Source organism: Fundulus heteroclitus, chromosome 12, assembly GCF_011125445.2.
Source record: "Fundulus heteroclitus isolate FHET01 chromosome 12, MU-UCD_Fhet_4.1, whole genome shotgun sequence".
Lineage (NCBI taxonomy): Eukaryota > Metazoa > Chordata > Actinopteri > Cyprinodontiformes > Fundulidae > Fundulus > Fundulus heteroclitus.
Genome location: NC_046372.1, coordinates 29,123,592 through 29,148,395, shown reverse-complemented (window position 1 = coordinate 29,148,395; position 24,804 = coordinate 29,123,592). Strand labels below are relative to the sequence as shown.

Below are 24,804 nucleotides of genomic sequence, written 5' to 3'. Positions count from 1 at the left end.
CTTATAATATACATAAAGAAATAACACAAGCAATCCTCTGCCTCAACAGCCTAGCTAATGCTAGGTAAGTAAACTTTTAACCAGATGTTTATGATGTTCACAATGGTCTGGCTTGTATGTTTAACTTGCTCCATAATCTCATATTTCCTGGACTACCAGCATTGTAGCTGAGATGGGCAAAATAGTAGTTTTCCTGAAGCAGTTTAATGGAGAGTTATTTCGCTAAAAACGTTAATACAGCAGATAAATTAAGACAAAACTTCCACAAACCTTCTCAATAAGAGCCTTGAGCATAAATATGCTGTACTCTGACCATTAAAAGAAACAATCTAACGGCTTTCTGGGACAGCGGTCTGAATGCTGTGTGCAGCACAGTGAATTTACTCAGTGATATTATCCAATAACTTGGCAAGCCAGACTTATAATGCGTAGCACTTTACCTTCTGCACATTATCAATCTGGGACTGCTCCCATCAAACCCGTTCGGGGAAAGGAGGGACATTCAGCAGAACTTTCCAAGCTGATTGGGCAAAGCGACACCCAGTGCCAGCCTTGCAAATGTTGGTTTTAGCCAATCACAGTATCAAATGAAAATGCTGCAAGTAGTAGTGGTAGTATTGAGTTGAAAGATATTTATATACAGCGTCAAAAAATTATATTTTTATTGCATTTTTCTAAATCAAAAGTTTAATACAATAAGATTTCATTGCTTTATAGAATAGTATGCAATGACATTGTGAGCTTCTAATAAGTTATCTCACAACTTTTGAGTTAATAGGAGGCACACTGTGTAGTTGAATGTCTGAAGTACACTGTTATCTGTTGTCACTTCAAACTCAAAGCAAAATAAATCAGCCAAGAATGAAGAGAATCGTAAGACTTAACAAGGGTTGTTCAGCCGTGGTTCCATTTTCCAAAGACCTGAATTTAACTAATTCATGTCAAACAATTACATGCAAGCATGAAAACAATAAGACAGTCCAGCCAACTTGCTTCCATTAATCTGGCATTTAAAAATGATAAACCATTGTGGCAATCCCAACCGACTTACAAAGGACACATTTGGTGTGTTATATTGTCAGACAGTGAGAAAATACATACTATTGTATATCTATTTTTACAAAATGTATTTGGTTTTAACTGTACTGGATATTATATCACCACCAGTTATTCAATATTAACAATGATTTTAAGAAATTCAACAAAACCATGACATGTTGACACAATAATCATGACAGAAAGTGCATAATATTACAATTGTAGTTATTTGTTTAAACAAAACAACAAAATCCAACACATCAGTGTTTCTCTTCTCAAAGCCAATGCACAGACATGCTCAGCGTCCCTGGAGCCACGGGAATGGAGAATGCTGAGGTTCAAGGTCATTTCAAGTATTCTGCACCCTGGGGCGCTCCATTGTCAGTGCAGCACATCCTTCAGCTCACCCATGTTCTCAAATTCATAAATAAGAAATTGTGTGGCAGGCATTTGTTCCAAACACAGCATTTAAAAGCGCACACATCCGACAGGAAAGCGCCCGTCAGGTGTGAAAATGACACTACTTTGCTCCACTCAGATATACAAAACAAATACAAGTGTGAACACGAGGCAGAGACACAATTATCCGTATCTGTTTCAGTGCCGCAGTTTGTCTGGACAGAAGAGAACGCCGGGTAAACGATTGTTAGCGTTACTGCTTTTCGGCGTTAAACACGTTACTTGCAGTTTGGTGTTTGTGTTTGGCGGCGGAAGTGATGGAGGCAGAGATTTTTAGACTGGAAAGAAGATGGGCGAGAGCTGCAGCAGGTTTGATTAGCCCCTTTGTTGGAGGTCCGGTAAGCTTCATTGGTTCCAAAGAATAGGTTTCTAATGAGCCCAGCCAAGCTTGGACCAAACTTTGTGCTGAGGACAAACTAAGTTATGGTGGTCTGGCAGAGTGCTGGGGGTGAGTCGACTGATATACAACGCCAGGACATATGGTCGTTCCCCCTCTCCCCCCAATCAGGGCCTCTCCAAACCACTTTCACATGTGCGAGGTCTGTATGTGTATACAAACTACAAAAGGGATACACTAAGAAAGAAAATTAAGTTCCCGTTTGTTTGAATTTCTTTGTTAATTCAGTGAGGAGGGGGGAAAAAAACTGGTGGAGAAAAAGAGGGGTTTCGAAGGGGATGCAGGGCGTGCGAGGAAAGAGAAGCTGCTTGATGCTTACTGAAAGCGACAGAGGAGAGAGGGCTGCGGGCTTTGTCTTTACAGCTGACCCCAATACATAATCCGTCCTGGTACGTCCTACAAGACATGGAGTAACTGAGTAAATCAGGGCGACTTGGCTTTGGTTTAGCAATGACCTCACCAGAGCAGATGGACACCACAATTCCGGATTCGGGATGTGAAGGAGAAAAGCTTCACTCACCTTCTGCACCCTCAGAATTTATGGCAAAGGTTTTTTTTTTATGTTCCTCATGAAGCAGGCACAACAAGCAGCTTTGTGTTTGGGTTCTGTGTGTATCCATCCAAATAATTGTGCTGGGAAGCAAGGAGAGAGGAGGTGGAGGTGAGCCTGGTTGTGGGATGAATCGGTGAGGTCAGTTTGGAAGTGTGGGGATGGATGTCTTCAGAGTCCCACCAACAAGGCTCTCTGTAACTGAGCTGGCGAGGGGGAGAATGGGCCCACTACAAGGCCACACAGCAGGCTCAAACAACCCTTATTCTGCTGCCCAAACTGTCTGCCAGAACAACTTCATTGTGCCTGAAATTGGGGTTGAAAGCAGTTGAAAGCACAGCAGAGGCTTCGCGAGAGGCGGGGTGGGGTGGGGTGGTGGGGGGGGGGGGGGGGGGGGTGCTTGGTGAAGCTAGGGAGAAAGAAGCAGGATGCAAATCTCGAGAGGGAGATTCAAGTAAGGTGGTCTGTAGGAAAAGGGGTGACTGGGAAAGGGGAAGCTCCAGAGAACATGCAGTAGCTGGGATTGAATAGTCTGGGGGTGTGAGTTCATTTCACTGAGGAGAATTCCCAGAGATCCTACACTAGAGGCACACAGCCAGGAGCAAGGCGGCAGCATGAAATACAAATGAATTCAAATGTATTCTGGTGTAAAGGAACTAACAGTAAAAGTTTTTTTTTTTTTTATTGTCTGTATGATCATCATTTAAATCAATATTCAGGAATAGTTTACTCATAAAAGAAATTTTGTGTTTTCAGAACATTTACATTTAAAGCAAACTAAATGTGTTTAGGGTCGCTGCAAGGTAGCCACTACTCAACTCAATGTTGTTCAAAAGTAAAATTTGTATTTTTTCACATTAAAACTGTGATAAACCATAGAGCAACACAAATCAGTTCAGAATCATAAAGTAAAAAAAAGGATACATTATATTCTGGTGAGCTTTTTTTATTTAATTTTTCTACAAATATAAACCTTTGAAGTAAGGGCTTGCATTTGACGTCTGTATTGATGGAAGCCATCAATCTCCCTTATTCTGATACCTGTAGATAAAATCCAATACAACCCACCGCCTACAGCCTCAGCATGAAAACGGTTGTTCTGTGAAGTGGTCTGTTCGAGAACGTCTGTGAACAAACAGCATTAGGAAGACAGAGAAACACAGCAGACAGGTTAGGTAGAAAGTTGTGGAGTGGTTTTAAGCATGGTCAGGTTCTAAACCAATATATCGATCTTTGAACAGCTCACAGGGAAGTCTACCATCTGAAAAAAGAAGCAGTATGACACAACTCTGCTCATACCAAAATATGTTTCTCCATCTAAACTGACAGGCTGGGCAAAACAGGATTAATCAGATAATCTGTTAAAATGCCCATGGTATCTTTGGAGGAGCTGCAGAGATCAACAGCTCAGGTGTTTTGAATCAATAGACTGGACAACTATTTGTTGTGCACTCCGAAAATTTTTTAATTTATTGAAAAGTGGCAAGAAGAAACCCATTACGGACAGAAAAGCATGGGTCAGACATGCAATGGGAAACTCAGACATGAGAAGGAAGGTACTCTGGTCAGACAAGATCTGAATTGCACCTCTTTGTCAATGTGTAAAATGCCCTGCATGGAGGAAAAGCAGCACATCAACCTAAAGACGCCATCCACACCTTAAAATAAGGTGGCGGCAGCTTAGTGCTGTGGGGACGCTACTTTGAGCAGGAATAGAAAACCTGGTCAGAGTTGATGGAGAGGCGGATACCAGGAAATCCTGGCGGGACATCCGTTAGAGGCTGTAAATTTGAGACTGGGACAGACAGTCACTTCCCAGCAGTAATACAGCATTACACATCCAACCAGGACTACAAGGGAATGGTTTACATCCAAACCCCTCTGGGTGTTACAGTGGCCTAGTCAAACTCGCTGCTTTATTCCAGTTGAGAATCTATTTTCCTCCACTTTACATTCATTCACCACTTTGTGTTGGTCTATAAAAATATATCTATAAAATAATGATATTTGTGATAATAATGAAGAAATATATATATATATATATATATATATATATATATATATATATATATGTGTGAAAGGAGTTATGAACACTTTCGCACAGAGCTGTAAAAGGCTCAAAACTGTAGGAAATATCTAAGACTTTTCGAAGCTACACGCACAAAAACAGACCAAACGGCATTAGATGTGCCCCATGCAGACGTCCGGACCCCAGGAGGGACAGCCACAAGCTTTGAGCTAAAATCTGTTTACAGTACAGCAAAAAAGCCCCTTTAGAGTGACATTAAACCATTTTAAATCAGTCCAACTGTGATTCGTGTCACCTTTCTTCCCTTTGTCTATTCTCCTTTTTACTCCTGGCTGTTTCAAATTCATCTTTGTGCCCTCTATAACGATTGCAAAAGGATGAAGGAGTTTACTTAGTCACAGTGAATTTGGGGAGATGAGAAAAGCCTGTGATTCTGCATTGGAGGGCGCGAAGGTGTGCACGTGTCATTATGGTTTCTGTATGTGTGTGCTAATGTGGACAGGATTGCGAAAATGCACACACACGCGCGCGCGCAAACACACACATACACACACACACATACACACCACCCCTGTTTGATCCAGAGCTAGCCCTGCAGCTCCCAGAGACTCAACAAAAGGCCTCCTCTATCCATTGTGCGAGCCATGTGTTTCCCAGGAGAGCCCGGGCTCAGCGAAAGTAGGGCCCCAGATCGTTTTCGCCTGACATGGATGTTTATTTGCTCCATGGTCCAGCGGAACACCCTCAAAAGGACTGGCCTGGGCATTTTGACGTGTGTGACATATAGTTTTTTTGAGAAGAAGTGAAGAGGAGCTGGAGGGGGTGTGTGTGTGTGTTGGGGGCATGAGGGGGGGGGGGTGAATGTCTTGACAGATGAACAGACATTCAAGACAGAAGAAGAGCAGATCTGTCTGTGAAGGTGTTCTCAGTGCACTCATATGAAAAAGAATATTCAGGATGTTCTTCACCATTTTATTTGCTTCTTGTCTTTACACTAGTCAGCTTTCTTGTCAACCTTGTTCATAAATGAAAAAACTCTCCCCAGTGGGTGGGTAGAGAGTTCTTCCTGATCTTGACAAGCCCTCCTATCTCTGACTGCATGCTAATTTTCTTCCAGAACCACTGAGCCAATGCAAAACAAACACAAACTGCCGGAGCTACCTTTCAGAGCTTCAGAAGCAGAGCTTCAGCAGATCAACTGCAACGCTACAAAGCATCCTCTCTGAAAGGAAGCTTTTAATGTTGGCTCGTTGGTATCTGCGCAGATCCGACATTCTTCCAGAATAATGGACCAGAGTTCATTCACCAGTAAATTAAAAGTCCTGCGAATGTAAATTCTAAGCTCAACTGACAATACCCAGTTTTGCTAAATCTTTGTATGTATAAAACACGCACAACTACACCTGTTTCTCTTGCTGGCTCTATTTCTGACGCTTGAGTGCAGTTTCGCTGCATTCTTCACGTTCCCTGACAATGTCTCAAGATTTCCTTGAGAATGAGAATGCCTGCAGGGTCGACTGTGGATCTCAGAAGAGCTCCAGAAGCCGAGAGTACAAACGAACACAGGATAGGCCGATACCATCTAATCTGTTGAACATCATTATCATCTAAGATACCACAATACTCTCTTCCGTAAGCACAAGCCCAGCCTCCAAGCTGCACTCTCCCTCGCTCTCTCTCTTTCCTCTTTGAGGTAAAAGTGTATGTGCTGAAGCTGGGAATGAATGCAAGCCATTGTTGGGTTGCAACCAGACTCTACAGAGTGTTGTTTGATCCCATGTTGGGACTGAAAAGGCTTCTTCTTCTTCTTCTTCTTTTTTTTTTACTTGAACTGACACATCTGCTGTAAGGGTCATCCACGCAGAAGTGTCTGTTTGTAAACTAGTTTGTGTCCATCCTTGATTTTAAAGACAACCCCTCTAACTTTAAAGACAACAGACTTGACTTAGACTCATGGTCTGGGACTTGAATACAAATTAATAAACTGTACGTTAAACCAGTTAAAAGAAAAGTCAATATTTAAGCCACAGACTGCAGCTGTGGATCGGAAGTGCATATTTTCCCATAAAATGTGGTGTTTGGTTAATTGGCCAGGAAGTCTTGTGGACCAGTGGATTTGAATGGTTCATAATTGGTTCATGCCAGCTGGAGCTTGATGAAAAGGACCATCAAATCTCTTTTAAAATTATTTTTAAATACCTTTGGGTCATTCCAGTTTAAAATAGGCGTACCTCTGTTATACAATTTTACCAATGTGATTATGAGTATTATTAATCATTTTAATTGGATATTATAATCCATAATGTGTTATTCTAGTCAAAGGTAAGCTACAACGAAAAATGTTTCCAAATGCTTGTGATTGAGGGCTACCAGCCTTTAAGGATTATAACTAACAACTGGGCTTATCAATTAACAATTATGAACCCCATTTACTATAAAACATTGGTGTCTAACCAATTGAAAACTGAATTAGACTAGCCACCATTAATCGTTAAAAACCCTTAATTTATAACTACGATTGGAATGATTGATCACTAATCATTAACAACAAGCAAAGGAAAATGTCTCCATGCCTATCCGTGTTGTTAAGACAAAAGGGATAATTCGGTAACTCTAAGACAATTCGATCAATGATATAAGAATAATCACAGATGACCACAGTTAAGCTAGTCAGAAGTTACAAAACCAATAATTCCCTGTTACAGCAATTATTCTGTTTAACACAATAAACATCTTATCACATAAGTTCAGTCACAATCGGGAGATCGGTATGGCTAGCCCTCGCAAGAACGTAACCGAGCTGGGGCGGGAGGCTGGTGGCCCGGTCGGTGCGGAGCGGGAGTTGCGGTAGCGGTCCGTATGATTTGCTTGGCAAAAACAAAACAGGTTGTCGCCTTTTTTCGATTGACGGAAAGGGGAGAAATTGTCGCAGAAATCCTTGCAGAGTCATCTGGTAAGCCCTAAGCTAAAGTCTTGTATGCTTTTCTTTGAAAGGTGAAGGGGTGATGCGCGGCTTTTGTCTAGCAAAAAATGTCAGTCGCTTGGTCCACCAGATGTTCAGGCACATGGGAACTCAGCTGAAATTTTGGGGTCTCTTCGAGGCAGCAGACACTGCGAGGAGGAGGCCGAACTAGTCTCTGCGGCTTTTACACCTGGTAGGTGGAGTCGCAGGCATGCTGGGAGTCAGAGCTCAAGCTGTGTTGCATGCTGGGAGCCGTAGTCCGTCATGTTATAATGGCGTAACACCTCTGACACCTCACACTTTCATTCTCCCAGCATGTATGACCTCTGATTTCTGTATGAGAATTTGGAGGGGGTGATCTGCTTGTTACCCTGATGGTATAGCCTGATTATTTCCATAGGTCATAAAAGAATCAGAAATGTTTTTATTGTTGACCCTCTACTGTGCGGAAGTAACACAAAAAAAGCTACGTTTACTGTAAAGCATTTCCACATGCCCTTCTCTTTTGCTAGACACCATTCTTAACTTCTGTCATTTTGAATTTTTTTCTCTCATTTTATAACCTCTTGACTTTCTTGATCAGACCTAAAGGGAAAGTTTGTACTTTTTCAAATGAGGTTCTGGAAAGTTATCTTCAGTAATAGTCCTCCCGACTTTGATAGGAAGAAGTCATATCACAGTGAATTTGTAGAAAAGTGAAGAAGTCCTCAGAATGGCAGAAGGCTAACTATTAAGTCGGATAGGTCCCACAGATTTACATATATAAAACAGCTCAAACTGAAAATATTTCTATCAGTGGAATATACACCTATACATTAGTGGATATTAACTGCTGACATATACATTAGTACATGATATCCACTAATGTATGGCTACTCCAAACCAAAAGGGGGTTTGAACAGCATCTGTGTTACTACCTGAAATTATGCCTTATACTCGACAACCTGCCTGGTTAGCTGCGACTCTTCAGTCTTCCAAGAAAGTAGTGAACATTTAAGTAATTTGTCAAACCATTTTGAAAATATTCCTGTGTTTTTTGAATGGTTGGTAATTGTAAAATAAAAAAAAAAAAAAAAAAAAAGAATCCACTGGAAAGGTGACGTTACCGAAATTGGGACCAAAACAAGTCCAAATCATCCTTTTAATGTAAACCGAAGCAAGTTCCACAATCATAATGACTCTCCCCTGTGAAGGATGGCTATCATTGAACAATATACAGTATAGCCAAATGAACTAAATGAAGCATTAAGATCACATGATAAAATGCTTCACTCCTAATCTGCAGTTTTTCCATTCCTTGAGTTATTTTTCGAACTTAATCTTGCATTTCTGAGTCAGGTAATAAAGTAGGGTTCGTTTCATGCCTGAAACCTCTGGAATAGAACATAAAAGAACTGAAAACTGCCAGGAAGTGTGTAATAAACAATATATTTAAACTGATTGCTTCATGCAAAATGCCAATGATACAGCTCTTGGTGTTTCCCAGTTTAACAAATGCAACTTTACAATTTGAAATACAGCACATAAAAAACATTTTCTCGATGGTCTTGTCTTTTAGGGTATAGCGAATGCTTCTTTTTCTGACGTTTTGATACTGCCCTCTCATTTTATTATCTATTTTGCATTCATTGTGGACAATGCACATGTAAATAACCTTGTCCCATTATACAGGCTCTCTTTGTATTTCAGCTCTACTCCCTAAGAGGTATAGACGAAGGAGTTGAAGGGGAGGGCGGTATGTTTTTTTTTTTTTTTGTATCCAATTTTTTTGGAGGGATATTTGGTCACGCACACATTCGTATGTGCACATCTGTGCCCTCGACTCGTTTCAGACAGGACAAACTGTACCTTGATTTGCATAAGAATAATTGACACTTCAAATTAGCCCTCCAATCAAAGAGGATTATTTTTTTTCAACATATGTTCAGGCAGTGAGTGCTGCCATGCTGGAGAATATGAAAGCGAGGGAACAGGGAGTAGTAACGGGAGGGGGCATGTCATAGAAGATTAACTCTTTGATTTCCCCAGCCAATCATTTTTGGTATATGTTTTATTGGAAATATAGATTAATGTGTAGTAAAATAGACAATTGTAGAGAAAAATTATTATTTGTTTCATAATTTAAACAAAAACATTTACCACAGTGCAGCAATTTATAATTAATATTTACCTTTGAATTCTCTGGCAACACTCGTTATATCATGTGCAGGTTTGCAATTACATGCTGTCCTTAGCAACATTGGACACGAGTCACCTTATGGATTAGTACAGACCGGGATTTTATACATAGTAAACCTCTAAAGTGATGAACTATTGAAAGTTGCTACTGACGGGAACCACCTCAGCATTAATGTCCGTCATGATTACCAATGCTGGTGTGTTTTCGTTCTGGTTAAAGCTGGGGCTTCAGTCTTTCATCATGTGTCTGTTACATTTACAACCCATCTGATTTCAGCGTAAGGAGGGCCACAAGGCAGACAGCCTCTGCATGCTTTTCAAGCCATCCCAGCTGACATGGGAGCTGTTTTAAGCTCGAGCCCGTTTTCATGGAGAATAGGGAACCAGGATTCATTTTGGGGGAAGGGGGTAAAAAAAAGAAGGGGATGGGGGCTGGGTGGGGGAAAAAGCCTTGGCGCCAGCCCCTCTGAAGCACTCAGCATCCCCCTGCTTCTGGGATGGCGGATGTGTCTAAGTGTATCCATGACAACCTCACTGCATGCAGGGATAGACCACGGCAACATGGCCAAGGAAAGTTGATGTAGGTCTGCCTGTGTATGTGTGTGTAGATGCATTGGGTAGGGCACATAGCTTGGTGATATTAATATTCTTTTATTCTCACTGAGTTTACATATGAATGTCAGATTTCCTTATTTTTTTATATTACTGACCTGTCTGCTGTCAGAGCTTTCATTGCTTTCACAGAGCTTTCATAATTGTAAGACATCATCTTGGTAATGATGGTATTTTAAATATAATAGTGTGAAAGACACAAAGAAGAATACCCTAACATTTACTGAGGTTAAAAGTAATTAGCAAATCACACTCTTAAGACTGCTAGGTTAACAAATAAATAGCCTAGTCTGGGTTCTTTTCAGAATTCAGGCTTGTGTCAAATATGGACCACAACCCTAACTGCTGTGTTAGCCTTTCAACCCAAAACATGTGGTAAACTGGCTGATGTCTAATACAAAGATAATTAAAGGGATGGTTGCACATATTATTGGTAAACAAATATTTGGGTACCCACTAAACGCTGCAGGGGGCTGGTGCTAATCTCCAGCAGTCATTGGTTGATTAGAAAGGGTAGAACCTCAACAAGGCAACATAGAGATGCAAAGGACAGAGAACCATCCAATCCCACCTAGAGCTAGGGTTGATACATTTCGAGCAAAAAACAAAGGACACCTGACAACGTATGGTCTGTTGTCGTATTGGGATAGCCACCTGGTGCCAAGAAACGCACAAGCAATGGTTTAATATTGTTGGGATGAAAGTATTACGAAACATCTGCAAAATTTCAGGTGCTTTATTGAACATAAACTAAAAGACCATTTTTTTTCTACAATCCAGTGGATATTAAAAACTCTTAATATATTCCACAAAATATACATGTTTAACACATGACACTAAATAATATGAATCATAAAACTGAATGACTATAAAAGGTGTTGTGAGACTGTTAATTGTTGTATCATAGTAAATCCGTAAGTCACCTATTTTCTTCATGTAGACAAATGCTTTATTTTTGCATTAAATAAATGCATATATATCAGAAATTAGCAATAATTTGACAAGCACCTTACATCACAGTGTAAATGACTAAAAAGGCCATTTCATATCTTAAACACAGAGTTCTAAATAATAAGTTACAAATAGCTATGGAATGTTACAAACAACTCTGTATGTTGCCACGTGTATATCTAAACATGTTTATTATTTTTAAAATAGTTTCCTTATGTTTTCAAATTGAAAGGAAGCTGGAGCACCTACAGATAACCCTGCAATGCACAGCTTTATGCAAGGATTTGAACCCACAACCTTACTGTTGGGAGGCAACATCACTAAAAGTGCTTACATCTGTGCCACCGTGCAGCACAAAAATAATGATGAAAAAGATAAACAGCCTCACAATATTTACAAACAGTTGAAATTGGACAACAACATTCATACTTATAGCATACTTAGCAACATAGTGATAACCTTTCACAATGTGTAAAATGTTGCCCGTTATGTTGATTTTATGACCAATTCTTTATGTGAATGCTGAACATAGCTAGTACTAGCTCACCCTTAGAGACAGAAGCTTATTATTGTTTCAGTGAATAAACTCATTCTCCAATGTAAACTAGCTACATCAAATTAGGGTAGCCAAAATTTTACACATTTTTTTACTCAAGTAGAAAAATTCAAAGTACTACTTGTGATAATACACTCTCTGGTCAAATAAAAGGTCACACTCTAATATTTTGTTGGACCGCCTTTAGCTTTGATTACGGCATGCATTCGCTGTGGTATTGTTTCGATAAGCTTCTGCAATGTCACAAGATTTATTTCCACACAGTGTCGCATTCATTTTTCACCAAGATCTTGCATTGATGATGGTAGAGTCTGCCCGCTGTGCAAAGCCTTCTCCACCACATAACAAAGATTCTCAATGGGGTTAAGATCTAGACTCTGTGGTGGCCAAACCATCTGTGAAAATTATGTCTCATGCTCCCTGAACAACTTCTTCACAATTTGAGCCGGATGAATTCTGGCACTGTCGTCTTGGAATATGCCCGTGCTATCAGGGAAGAAAAAATCCATAGATGGAATAACCTGGTCATGCAGTGTATTCAGGTAGTCAGCTGACCTCATTGTTTGAGCTCATACTGGTACTGAACCTAGACCTGACCAAGTGCACCAGCCCCAGATCATAGCACTGCCCCCACAGTTTTCTCTGCTTGATACATGCCAATGATCTGACTCTTCTGAAACAGACTGACATATTTTCCACGACAAAAGGATCTATCGTTCAACATGGTTGTTTAAGAAATGAGAAGCAACTCATTGCACCAGTCGGGGTTAAATAACTTGTTGCCAGCTGAAACATAAGCACCCATGCAGTAATTATCCAACGGGAGGTTCCTACTTATTTGCTTAGTTAAATACAGGCGGTGACTTTTTTTTTGGCAAGGCAGTATATAAGTGTTTACTGTATGACCTCCAAACTAGCCTTAGCAGATAGAAAATAGCATTGTAACAATGAAGCTTGTTTGCACACAAGAAGTCGCACTTTAACATAAACTGTACGTGACCCAGCAGTTTGTAAAGAGCAGTTAAAAATAAAAATAAAAAGTGAATTTAGTGAGACACACAATCATGCAGAGTCTTGCATTCCCCCCCCCCCCTCCCCCTCCCTGCAAAGACATAGCTGTGTTAGTACAATCCCATTTAAGATGTGATGGTTTCTCTCACAGAAAGAACCCACAAAAGGAAGCTCTGGTGAGTTATTATTTGCACCGCAGAGTGAGTAAGAAAGAGAGACAACAGAGGGATGAAGTTGCTTCATGGGACATGAGCAGCCTCCTCTCTGTACATTTTAAATGACGCACTCCTGCACAGACGACCTCCTGCATTCACACACCAAACTGAGATCCTGAGGGAGTATATTTTTAACCCTCACTACCGAACTAATTTCTGGAGGGTTAAAGGACTGGATGGTGAATCAAGTAAATAATTCACAATAGTTGAAACTCTTTCAGTGTAATGTCAGAATAAACGGGGGAGAGAGACCAGAGAGACCATGCGGTGGCACACCATACTTCAATTTAGTCCTGCTAACTATTTTTATTTAGCTGTGGAAGGAAGGTTCTTGGTTTTGTTATACATTCTGAGGTTATTAAACGTGTACAATAGTTGACAATACTCTTGTCCTGTATTTTTAGGTTGGATGAAGAAGAGCCTTGAGTGACCAACCCCCAACACTGAAGTCATGAAGGATGTGTCGGTAATCTCCAAGGTGAGATTTCTCTTTTAAGGCTCTACACTGTTGGTTTTCTACTCATATTGACAGAGGTTATCTTCCATGAACCAGCAGTATCTGCATCTTTTGTTACGTGCAGTACTTTATTACAATGTCAGTAGGAAAGTTGGAGTCAGATTGTTCCTGTCAAACTGCACATTGTAGAAGACATAAGAAACCCAGTGCTTATGAATTCATCTGACCCACATTTTTCTGTCCCATCCATTTCTCTGGAGACGCAGAAAGGGCATTTACACAGGTAAACCGTGACTGGTCCCTAAAGTGAACCAGGGTTTTTTTAGAAGGAAGAGGGTTATCCATAATTTACCATGCTGTGGTTGCTAGACACTTAGGAGATAATGCAGTGCTTCAAGCATACAAAACAGTGCCTTCTTGGTAGTGTTAAAGCCATTGTTGTGCGTTTTTCAGCTTGTCTGTTTCCATCCGTACCGACAGATGGAATAAAAAAAAACACATCTCCTCCAAGTTCAAATGAATGAACAGAAATGGAAAAAGAAAGGTGAATCAAGGCAAGGCTTGGAGGAGGTTCATATTTGAGTGTATCATTGCTTTGTACAGATGTGGAGTTCATGTCTGAGCATTTGTGGACAGCTATCTAGTCAAAGCCAAATTGTTAGACTGTCACATGTCCCAAAATAAAAAAAAAAACATTTTGTAGATAACTTAAATATAATTGTGTATCTCATTAAACAGTGTGTGCACATATTATTCCTTGCAAAATCTTCTTCCAATCTTCTTATAGGGATTCAATTAAATCTTATTCTTTGCACATCTATATCATTACTTCCCCTTTCATTGAAAACCTAAGACATACAACTATACCAACCTGTTGTCCGACCTCGGGCAGCAAGAGACATAAGTTTCTAGCCCAGTCAAGTTACTGGGGGACCCTTATTTTGTTTGTTGCAAATAAAAACAGAAAAGCAAAATTAAAGATTTGATATTTTCAGCTCACTGCTATTAACCTGAAGTTTTGCTCAGTGTGCCAAGGGTTGAGAATGTTTTTTCTAGTATTATCTCTACTGCTACAATTGTTGATGGCCCTTTTGCTCTGAATATAAGGTCAAAAGGCAAATGAAATAGCATACTGTGAAATTGAAACCTTTAATTCACACTTTTTTTGTGTACATAAATAGATATGGCATACTTTATCTGGATTTCCAGTATTATGTATAATCTTATGTTGCTTGTCATACTCCTGTTAATGTGATTTGTTACAAATGTTTGAAGTGAGACTTTGAAGCTTTTCAGGGCTTGATGCAATCTGCTGGTTTTACTTAGCTAGGAAACTTTATGACCAATCTGTCTGGATGATTTGATTGAATTTAACTTTTTAAAGCGCCTTAAGATGACATGTGTTGTGAATTAGCGCTATATAAATACATTTGAATTGAACAGAAATAATTTTGTTAAAATGTTAAAATCAGTTAATATCTTACCTTCAATAAAGCAGTCTCTTGCTGTCTTCATCTAGTGTTTATGCAGGTCAGATGGCCCTGGCGGCAAAAGTTAGCAGGTAGTTGAGCTCTTTACAAAGACCAAAGCTAAGCTTTGCTGTCTTAACATTTTCTCCAGTTTATAAAACAATCTAACAGTGGGGAAAAAAATAAATTGGTTATTTACATTGGAAACAGAGAAAAGAGGCGATGCACCACCAGTGATCTTCCTTCATGAAATGCATACTGAGAACAGAACATGTAAAGCATTTCTAGTTAGAGTAACTAAAACTAAAGTGGTGTTAAAAAGCAAGAATATCACAGCGGTTTTAAATGAAAATTTGGTTCACTAATCTTTATACTGCCTCATTATTAGATTTTTTTCAATTAGAGAGTTTCTCTGATAAAAAATGCATAGTATGTTCTTTTTTGGGTGCATCTTTAATACAGAAAAATAATAAAGAATTGATGGTGGACCGCCTCATACCGTTATTTCCTGCGTAAATAATCATCGCTAACTCACCACCCAGTGCAAAGAGGACATTTTAAAGGTTCGTAAACCACCATGTTTTTAGAGATGGGTGTAGTTTCAAGATGCTAGAGGTCTACTTTAGTCGTGACTCTTTTCTGACCAGCTATTAGCATCAGCATCAGCATCACCTAATCTACATATAAAAGGAAGAAGTCATTTTACAAAATGTCATTTCAAAATGTATAAACCGTTTCTTTAAGGAAGACAACCCATACTGATAGCAAATGTAAGACATGGTATTACACATCATCCTATAAACAGACTACTATTTGTCTCCTTGATATTAACATCAATTAACTTGAACATCTCATCTTTTCCTAATGGCTATTTGCACCTTTTTTAAATTATCATGGAGGGTTCATGCAATTGCACAGTAATTTACATCATACTGTAAAGTGACTGCTATCTGTCTTTTTTGACGTGAACATTTAAATCTTATCAGATGCCAAGGACTGTTTGCATACATTTTAGCTTCTCAGGAAGTGTTGTCATTGCATTCAAGTTGAAGATTATGTCTTGATTGGTGTCTGTGTGTTATGTGTGAATTCTGAACTGATCTCACCAGAATTTCATTATGGTTAAATAATGACAAAGATTTTTAATCATCAACTAAAGAACACAGTATATTGACTGTTGTGGGAAAAAAACTGAAGTAGACATTATAATTATTATTTTGATAATGATATATATATATATTTTTTTAAAAAATGTTACTTTTTTGTTTCCCATTCTGCAAAGCTGATGGCTTTTTATTTAAATATGGCCGACAAAACTGGCTGTTTATTGGCCAAGATGGCCCAACTATCCAAAAAGTAATTTGGGTCATTATTAGAAGCTGCTAAATCACTTATATTTACTTCTGGGTCTTCTGGCACTTCTTAACCCCTCTTTCTTGATATTTTGGCAAAATAATATCCTATATATGATGGAATTTTACAGTTGCTTTAGATACTTTTGGTACTGTTTTGACTCTCTCTTATTTCTGCCCTGGTTACTAACAGATTTTTACTCTTCATGTTCACCACAAATGAAGATATACAACTGCAAAGTCAGAAAAGATCAGCGGTTTGCAAAGAAAAGGTACATGCAGTTTTTCCTGCAATCAGCAATCGCACACTGTGAAGGCAGACAGGCAGTTTGGGGCCAGATGCTGTGAGCAGACTGGGTGTTTTTTTTATTGAAATGTCTGAATCCACCTCTCTTTATCTTTATAAGTTGGCCTGAATTTAGTTGTCGGTGGCCCGGGGACCCCCTGCGAGCTCTGCCGTGTTCAGTACTCCCAGCCAAAAACGCAGAGAAATTGGTTGATGGAAACAGCCTGTAAAATGCTTCTGTATTTCTGAGTCCCACCCCCCACCCCTCCCACCCCACACACACACACACACACACATTTTATGGGGCATTCTTGTTTGAAATCCCAGCTTTGAAAGTAGTTATCAATTTCAAAGCATTTCAAGTGTCTGACAAGATAAATTAGTCAAAAGACATAGGTTATGCCTCTGCTGAAGTAAAAGGACGTTGTATGGTGCTCTTTTATTGTTGTCTGATGTTGTCAATAACAAGAAATTTAGACCATTTAGCTACTGAGCTACTCAAATACCCTTACTTGAATGAGACTGGCTGTTTTGTTTAACTTGTTCATTTATTTTTCAAACATTTTAGCATTTTCTTACATTAGAAACACTTTAATATATTTTATTGGGATTTTATGTGATAGACCAACTCAATTTAGTGCATTATAGGGAAGTAAAAGTGAAATGACACACTGTAATGTGTGATATCTTAGCAAATAAAGACCTAAATAGTGTGCCTCACCCTTTTATTCAGCTACTGTTTGACTCAATACTTTGTAAAAATAATAATAATAATAATAATAATAATAATAATAATAATAATAATAATAATAATAATAAAATAACTTTCCTCACAAGTATTGCTACAAATCTTTCCCAGTGGGTCTCCACTCTCCACCAGCTTTGGGTATCTGGAAACTGAACTGTGAGGTGATAGTGAGCTCATGGTGATGTGCTACATTACTTTTTTTTTCCTTAGTTATATTTGAATGAAATAGGCAAAATAATACAAAAACAGGAATAAACATCTCTTCACCAACTGCTGACCTATCTCTACTTCCCGAAAAACTTTAGTAGATCATCATTATCATTGTTATTATATCATTATTAGAAAAATACTGTTTCAGATCAGGGAGATAAACAAAACTAGCCATTTTGGGACAAGTATTGAAATCTTTGTGGTCCATTGACCAGCAAATTTGTCTTAGTAGGATTGAGAAGCAATCCTAATATCCTTATGTGCCTTTAACCAATGGTTAAAGGCACATAAGGATACAAGGTGTCAGCATAACAATAAAAGATTTCATCCAAATAATGTAAAAGAAGACAAGAGACCACAGATAAAGAGAAACTAGCAATGGACCAAGAACAGGGCTTTGAGGGACTCCTGTGCCTCACTGCACTTTACCACTTTAACAAGATCAGTTTCTATAGCGTGGTTGGATCTAAAAGGCGACTGAAATGACTCAAAACAATCACCATCATCCTTATTGTAATAATGATGATGATGATGAGGATAATGGTTATTATTATTATTATTATTATTATTATTATTATTATTATTATTATTGCTGTTGGCGGTTGTTTTTTTTATTTTAGTTCATAGAGTAATTTCAATTATAAGATCAAGGAATTAATATTTGTGAAGGGTTGGTGTAATATTTGTCATTTAAAATAATTCTCCAACCTGAGCTGTGGGACTCTTCAGCGCGTCCATTTATGAAATGGTTCATGGCTACTTCTCTGAAAAAAATTGCTCCTTGCCAATGCTGTCAGCTTAGATAGACAAGCATAAATTCGATAAGGTTACAATTGTACTCTTTTCATTTTTAGGTAACGGATTGAAGGGTGTTCACTGAGATGTTTAATATGCAGGATATTGTTTTATAACCTTACTATTCTTTAAATCTCTCCATAACTTTATCCCTGACTTTTCTGGTGTGTTCTTTCGGGTTCATGATGCTGTTTCTTCACTAAGTTTCTCAAACCTTTTACAAAACCTTAACAGAAGAGTTATATTTATACTGGGATTAAATTATACAGAGTTGGACTCTTTTTACAAAGTAGTTGAAGAAAAGTGATTGCTTTCAATAGATTTTATTAAGGTTTATCGGGTGAAAGGCAGCAGAATAAAAATACTTTCCACAGTTTCCACAGACCTTTATTGGTAAAATAAAGAATATTAATAAAAAAAACATTATTTATTTTACCACGTTTTCTACCACTAGAAATGAGCACCAGAAACCCCGAGCCCAACATGGATAAGTGGGTTTAGACGATGGATGGATGGATGGATGGATGGATGGATGGATGGATGGATGGATGGATGGATGGATGGATGGATGGATGGATGGATGGATGGATCTACTTATTTTTCTTTTACTTCCCAGTAACTTTTTGCTAATCTTTAACATAAAAGTCTAATGAAACGCATTGCACTTTTTGGTTGTAAAGTGGCAAGATAGTTTGAATGCTTTCGCAAGGCCTTGTAAGTTCTGTAGTTATGGTGAAATCTATTAAAGAGAATGTAATGCTGTAAACCTCCAGGAGCAAAACACTGTCAAATATACCAGGAACAGCTTGAGGTGCAGGTAACCCATTTTAGATTTAGCCTTTACAGAGGATCTGATAAAGTGTTTTGTCGACCTTAAAGCCTCCCAGTTTTCTCAATGAGAAAGTAATAAGCAGCTGTAACCCTGAGACACTCCCATGCCTGTGTCCTCAGCTATGAAACAACAACAGCAAAAAAAACCTTTGCTGGGTTTCTTATCAGGTTTTAAGGATATTGTGTAAGACAATACATGTGAGAAGTGCAGCATGAACAATGAGCAGAAAGTGCAGTGTGATATGAGGGGGACTGGTGTCAGTGGATAATGCTGAGGCCTTTGTTGCCTTCAAGTACACTGGAAACTCAAAGCTCACGTCACTCCTTTCGTTCATGGCTCATGATCTCAGGTGTGGTGAAATTCTCCAGCAAGTGATGACCCTTATACTGTAGCACTGTAAAGTCTGTGGCAAAAGGATTTTTTTAAATTTAATTTTATTTAATTTTATTTTTTTTGAGTAAAGACCCAGGGGCAACTGTTCCTTTAACATAAATGACCTTATTTTTTCCCCCCACAGCAGCTTAAAACTAATTGTTCCAGTAACATTGAATACATTAACCATTTAAGGAGATCTAGGCAACTAATTTTTTCTATGATTATCTCTTTTAGGTGGACGAGTTATTCGGATGGACAAGAGAGGAGGCTAATTTTTTGGCAAGAAGAGGATTTGAGATTCCCTGGACTCTCGCTTTGTGCTTTAAAGAACAGCAGCCCAACATCACCGAGCAGATCACACAATGTTTTTGCTTGAAGTCATATTTCCAAACGGAAAGTTATTTTTCATTAGGTGTAGTAGAGAAATATAAAAAAAAAACCAACAGGCCCAATAGTCTTGATGTGCATGTGGCCAAATTTTGGTAATTAAATCATGAATTCAAAATTAACGTGTTAAAAATGATAGCAGTGGGGTTCAGTCAATGAGCTCATTCATCAAACGGGCGGCCTTTATATAGGGATAAAATCAGCAAGTGTTGTGCTCCTGGTTCCAGAGCATTCCCCTTAGAAAATCTGAGTCAGGTAGGTTGTTAAAGAAAATAATTAGGGAGGAGAAAACGTTGAAGAAAGCAGAAAATGATAGGCTGCTCAAGTAAAATGGAAACCAGACCCAGAACGACCAGGGAGGGGGGAAAAAAACCTGCCATTTGAATGGAATCCCCAAAATGACAAAGACTCAGCCACAGATCAGCTCCAGTGTGATGAAAGAAGGTCTACATTTACACGTGAGCACGACAACAACTAAGACGGCCATGTGAAGCCAAACTATCAATAAGAAGCTCCCTTAAGCTTAAAACAGTAGTTTTCAGTGCTGGTCCTCAGGACCCACTGTCCTACATGTTTTAGATGTGTCTCCACTCCAGCACACCTGAATCACATCAAATAACTGTATTACCTCCTCAGCAGCCATCAAGGGCTGCAGAGGCCTCCTCATCCTCAATTCAATGAAGTCAGGTGTGTGGAGGCTGGGAAACACCTAAAACATGCAGGACAGAGGGTCTCGAGGACAAAAGCTGAAAACTTCTAACCCGAAAAACCATTGTTGAAAAAAACGACATAGACCAAAGAGGAACACATTGGTCGATCTAAAGAGAAATGGCACAAAATTCAGTGGACTGATGAAAGCCAAATAGTTATTATTGGGTCTAAAGGCCAGGGACACTTTGTCAACCCCAAATACTAAATTCAAGCCACAGTACACAGAGAAGGATGGCGGCCTAGGCAATTAAGTATGGAGATATTTCCCACACTATGGTGTTGGCCGTATTTGTTGCATGTCAGCGATAATATTCAGCTTAAATACATTCGAACTATAACTGAAAATAAGAAATACAGAACTTCATAGGAACAGTAAACCTTGAAACGTTCTTCAGCGGAATGATGAATATTTGAGTGGGCAAAGATAATTTGTGTTGTTTTTTTTTTTTGTTTTGTTTTCTTTGTCATTTTTAATAGCCCAAAATTCATTTTCCTCTCTTTCTATAGAGTGATAACAAATTTGATATTTTTTTTCAAATGCATTTGTATGAAAATAAAAACTTTTATGAAGATTATGAGCTTCGCTCACTATTTTTATACACACTGCTATTATTTAAACAGTTTAATTAAACTTTATTTTATATGGCACTTTAAATACATGAATGTAACAAATGCTTGTTAAGTGTTGACAAAACAGAAAATAAAAAAAATCCTCTAACATGCATCTGTCTATTTTATGTATAAAATTGCCTCCTAAAATGTGATAAAAAAACATTTCTTTCGTTAAAACCTGATTCAGGTTAAAATTATTGGGTTTATCAAGTAGATTTCTTGACAGGTAAATAAAAAAAATTCTCTCATTTAGGCAATGTTTTCAATGTGAGTCATTTCCTCCTTTTTGTGCATTGCTGTGGCATTCTGGGCATAAAGAACAGTATGCCTGACATAATTGGGTCCCTCTCGGCTGTGGAAAGAGCATGCAAGCTGATAAAAGCTGGCAGGATGATCAAAGCATCAGTGCATCGTGATCAACATCGAACACCTGACACAGCTGTGGTTGATCCAGACAGAAATCGCAGAGTATGAGAAAACGTATTTCAGAGAACATATAAAAGATGTTTAAAGACCTAAAACATTTTGATGTAGTGATGTCTGCAAAGTTTAATGCTACTGTAAGAGCAAGACTTTTATCTAATTTTTTTTTTGAAAGAATAAAGTGTAAAGTTACATCTGAAAGGATCTCCTGACTCGAGTTTAACATACTCATTTATCACTTGTTCGCCTTTATGTGCCTCCCCATTGTCTCTTTTTCTGTTTTTTTTCATGTTAAATCTGGTTTCCTCTTGATTTAACATTCATATGTATCTCATCCTGCCTTCATTTCCTTTACCAGCATAGCTCTTCCCATTCCTCCAACAGCCGTCTTTCAGACTCATCCATCGCCGCTCCTCTACCCCCAGCATTAAACCCATTCTTTTTCTGTCTCTCCCACTCTTTCACCCGCCCCACCCTCCTTGTATTTCTCCCCCCTCTCATATGTCAGTTCCCAGTCCAGTCTTCCACTTACCCAGTCATCATTTTTTTTTTCACACAGTCCCATCCCTTTAATAGGACCTGTATCATCATATCATATCATGTAGAATACCTGATCACAACTAGAGATGAAAGATGGCCTCCACCTACCCCCTCCCCCTCCCCCACCCACCAATCACACACACAGGCACACACAAAACCGTGCTCACACACGTCAGCGGGCATATGGGACATGGATCCAAGTTGATGGCTGTCTCTGTGAACGTTTCTGCCCCTCATGTTTGCAGCAAAATGCTGATGGGGTTGTTATAGCTGTGACAGGTGAGATGGTGTGTGTTCCAGGGGTGTCCAGTGATGTTTGTTTTACCTGCGAGGGGCTTTTGTTAGGAGACAAAGGATGCCTCGGAGCTATAGTGTCAAATCTGCAGGTAACCATCAAAATAAAGCAAACACCAACACCAAGTGTCTGGGGAGTGTTAAAATAGCTCAGTTTCCTTCACATCAGAACTTTTTTTTTTTACAATGTCACAATTGTACAAATAAAGTAAAACTGTAGGGGGGGGGGTCTCATTGGCTCTCATGTCCACAAAAGCGTTGAATGAAGCCACGCAGTGGGAGGCTGAATCCAGACAGCAATTGTACGAGTAATTAGATATGAGAGCTCCAATTTTCAGTGTTTGTTATAACAATATAATGTCAAGTTTAGATGTGTACAAGCTGACCAAATACATTGGAAAACACCTATAGATCAGATCAAACATGTTTTCCAGTTTCCAGTTTACTAAAATTATATATTTCTTGTACGTCATAATAACGAGAAGTATGATGAAATGTTACCCCTTAGGAGACCAAAACAACTTTTGAGTCACTTGTGAGCCACTGCATGTAATTGTCATACTGGTCTGTGAGATGTGTGGTATGTTTTGGCAAAAAAAAAAAAAAATGTTAGCAGGGATTTAATTTGCCATACCAAACCAAGTGATGTGGGGAAGTGCACTTAGGGCTTCAGTTCATTTCATTTCAGGTCACTGTGATACAATCCGGTTCAATGCAGCACACTTCAATTCAATTACTTCTCATCAGATGAGTCAAGTTAATTTAAATGCTTCCAATTTGCAAGAAATGTGATCTCAACACACTTTTCTAAAATCCGATTAGTATTCAATTTAAATCGAACCGGTTCATTCCAATACAACTTAATCATATAGTTAAATTCAGATGCAATTACTTACAATGCACTGCAGTCTAACTTATAACAGTAATGCGGTCTAATATAGTTCATCGTTTAATTCCAAAAGGTTAAAAAAATCATATAAGGAAGGCTCCAAAATGTTAATAGCAGCAGTAACTCTGTCAAAAATGAGGAAACAGACAAAGCTGTACACATAATCCAGCATATCCAATAAAGCTAATGGCAGCTATAGTTGTAAAAATTCCAGAAATGGAAGGTAGTAGGACAAAGAAGCAGAGTGAATAAAAAGTGGTCAGTATGTCCCACGGCAGTCGAAGCCTATGGCAGCATAACTACAGAGAGAGGGAGAGTTCAAGATAACCTCAGCCTAACTCTAATTATTAGATTTTTCAAAAAATACATTTTAAACCTGGTTATGAAAGTAGAGAGTGTCTTCTCCGCAGACAAAAACTGGGAGCTGTTCCACAGAAGAGGAGCCTGATAATTAAACGCTCTACCTCCCATGGTACTTTTGGAAAACTGGTACTTTTAGAACCACCTGTAAATCTGTAGTCTGAGAGTAAAATGGTCTGTCGGAAACATATGGAACAACCAGCTTTTATCTCAAAATTGAGCTTGATTATTCAAGAGCAAAGAAGTACAAAGAAAAGTATTGGAATAAAAAACCTGATGGAGAAAGCAACAGTAATAGGGAATAGAATAGAACCCAACCAAAACAGCAAATCTAAAGAAAGAAAATAATTATTTCCTGTCAAAGATCACCTAGGGGGTCTCATTTAAAAACATTATAACCGGCTACTTTCCACCATTTTTCTGTCGCAAAAATAACACTAGAAATAGAATTCCCAATTAACCTGTGATGTATGCCTTTAAACAGTGGGAAGAAACACGAGTAACCAGGGGGAACCCAGTCATGCATGGGTAGAGCGTATAAACGTAAGGCAGAACAAACTAAGTTTATGAAAGTGAAACGTTTCTACTCTGAGTTCCAACCCAGGTCTCTCATGTTAAGTTTTGCAAATGCTCTATCTGGCCAGGATTGCCTCTTTTCCCTGACAGCAGATTTTTGTGTTCTTCAGAACCCTTCAGGTGAGCCATGGACAGTGTATACGTCCTAAAACAGAAAATATGTGTCACAACACAAAAACACATGTGCCAACTGTTAAAGAAAGAAAGCATACATTTGTGTCAGCATATTCATATTTCTACCATTAAAGCATTTATTTCCGAACAGATGGGTGTTTTACAAATTAAATAAGGTTGGGTTTGATGAAACATCTGGAAAAAAAATTCAGAAGAAATTCAGAATTCAGAAGCTCAGAAGTGTTTATTCCAAGTACATTTGGCTTTTTATGGTCTCCATGAGTTTATAGTACTTGTATGCTCCAGTTTCTTTCCACAGCCAAAGGAGTGCATTTCAAGTCAAGTGAAGATGCTGAATCCACTCAAAGACAAGTGGTGGACACTTCACCCCTTCACCATTCATTCATCATTACTTT

General features: G+C 38.7%; 1 long non-coding RNA gene across 1 annotated transcript in view; it reads left to right on the top strand.

Annotated features, from left to right (window-relative positions):
* The window catches only part of LOC105925497, a 47,540-nt gene extending 27,311 nt beyond the window's left edge, over window positions 1–20,229 (top strand). Inside the window, exons 3-4 of the long non-coding RNA XR_001166173.3 lie at window positions 13,363–13,436; window positions 19,717–20,229. This is a non-coding gene — a long non-coding RNA (uncharacterized LOC105925497). The remainder of the gene's footprint in view (window positions 1–13,362; window positions 13,437–19,716) is intronic.
* Window positions 20,230–24,804: the final 4,575 nt, after the last annotated feature.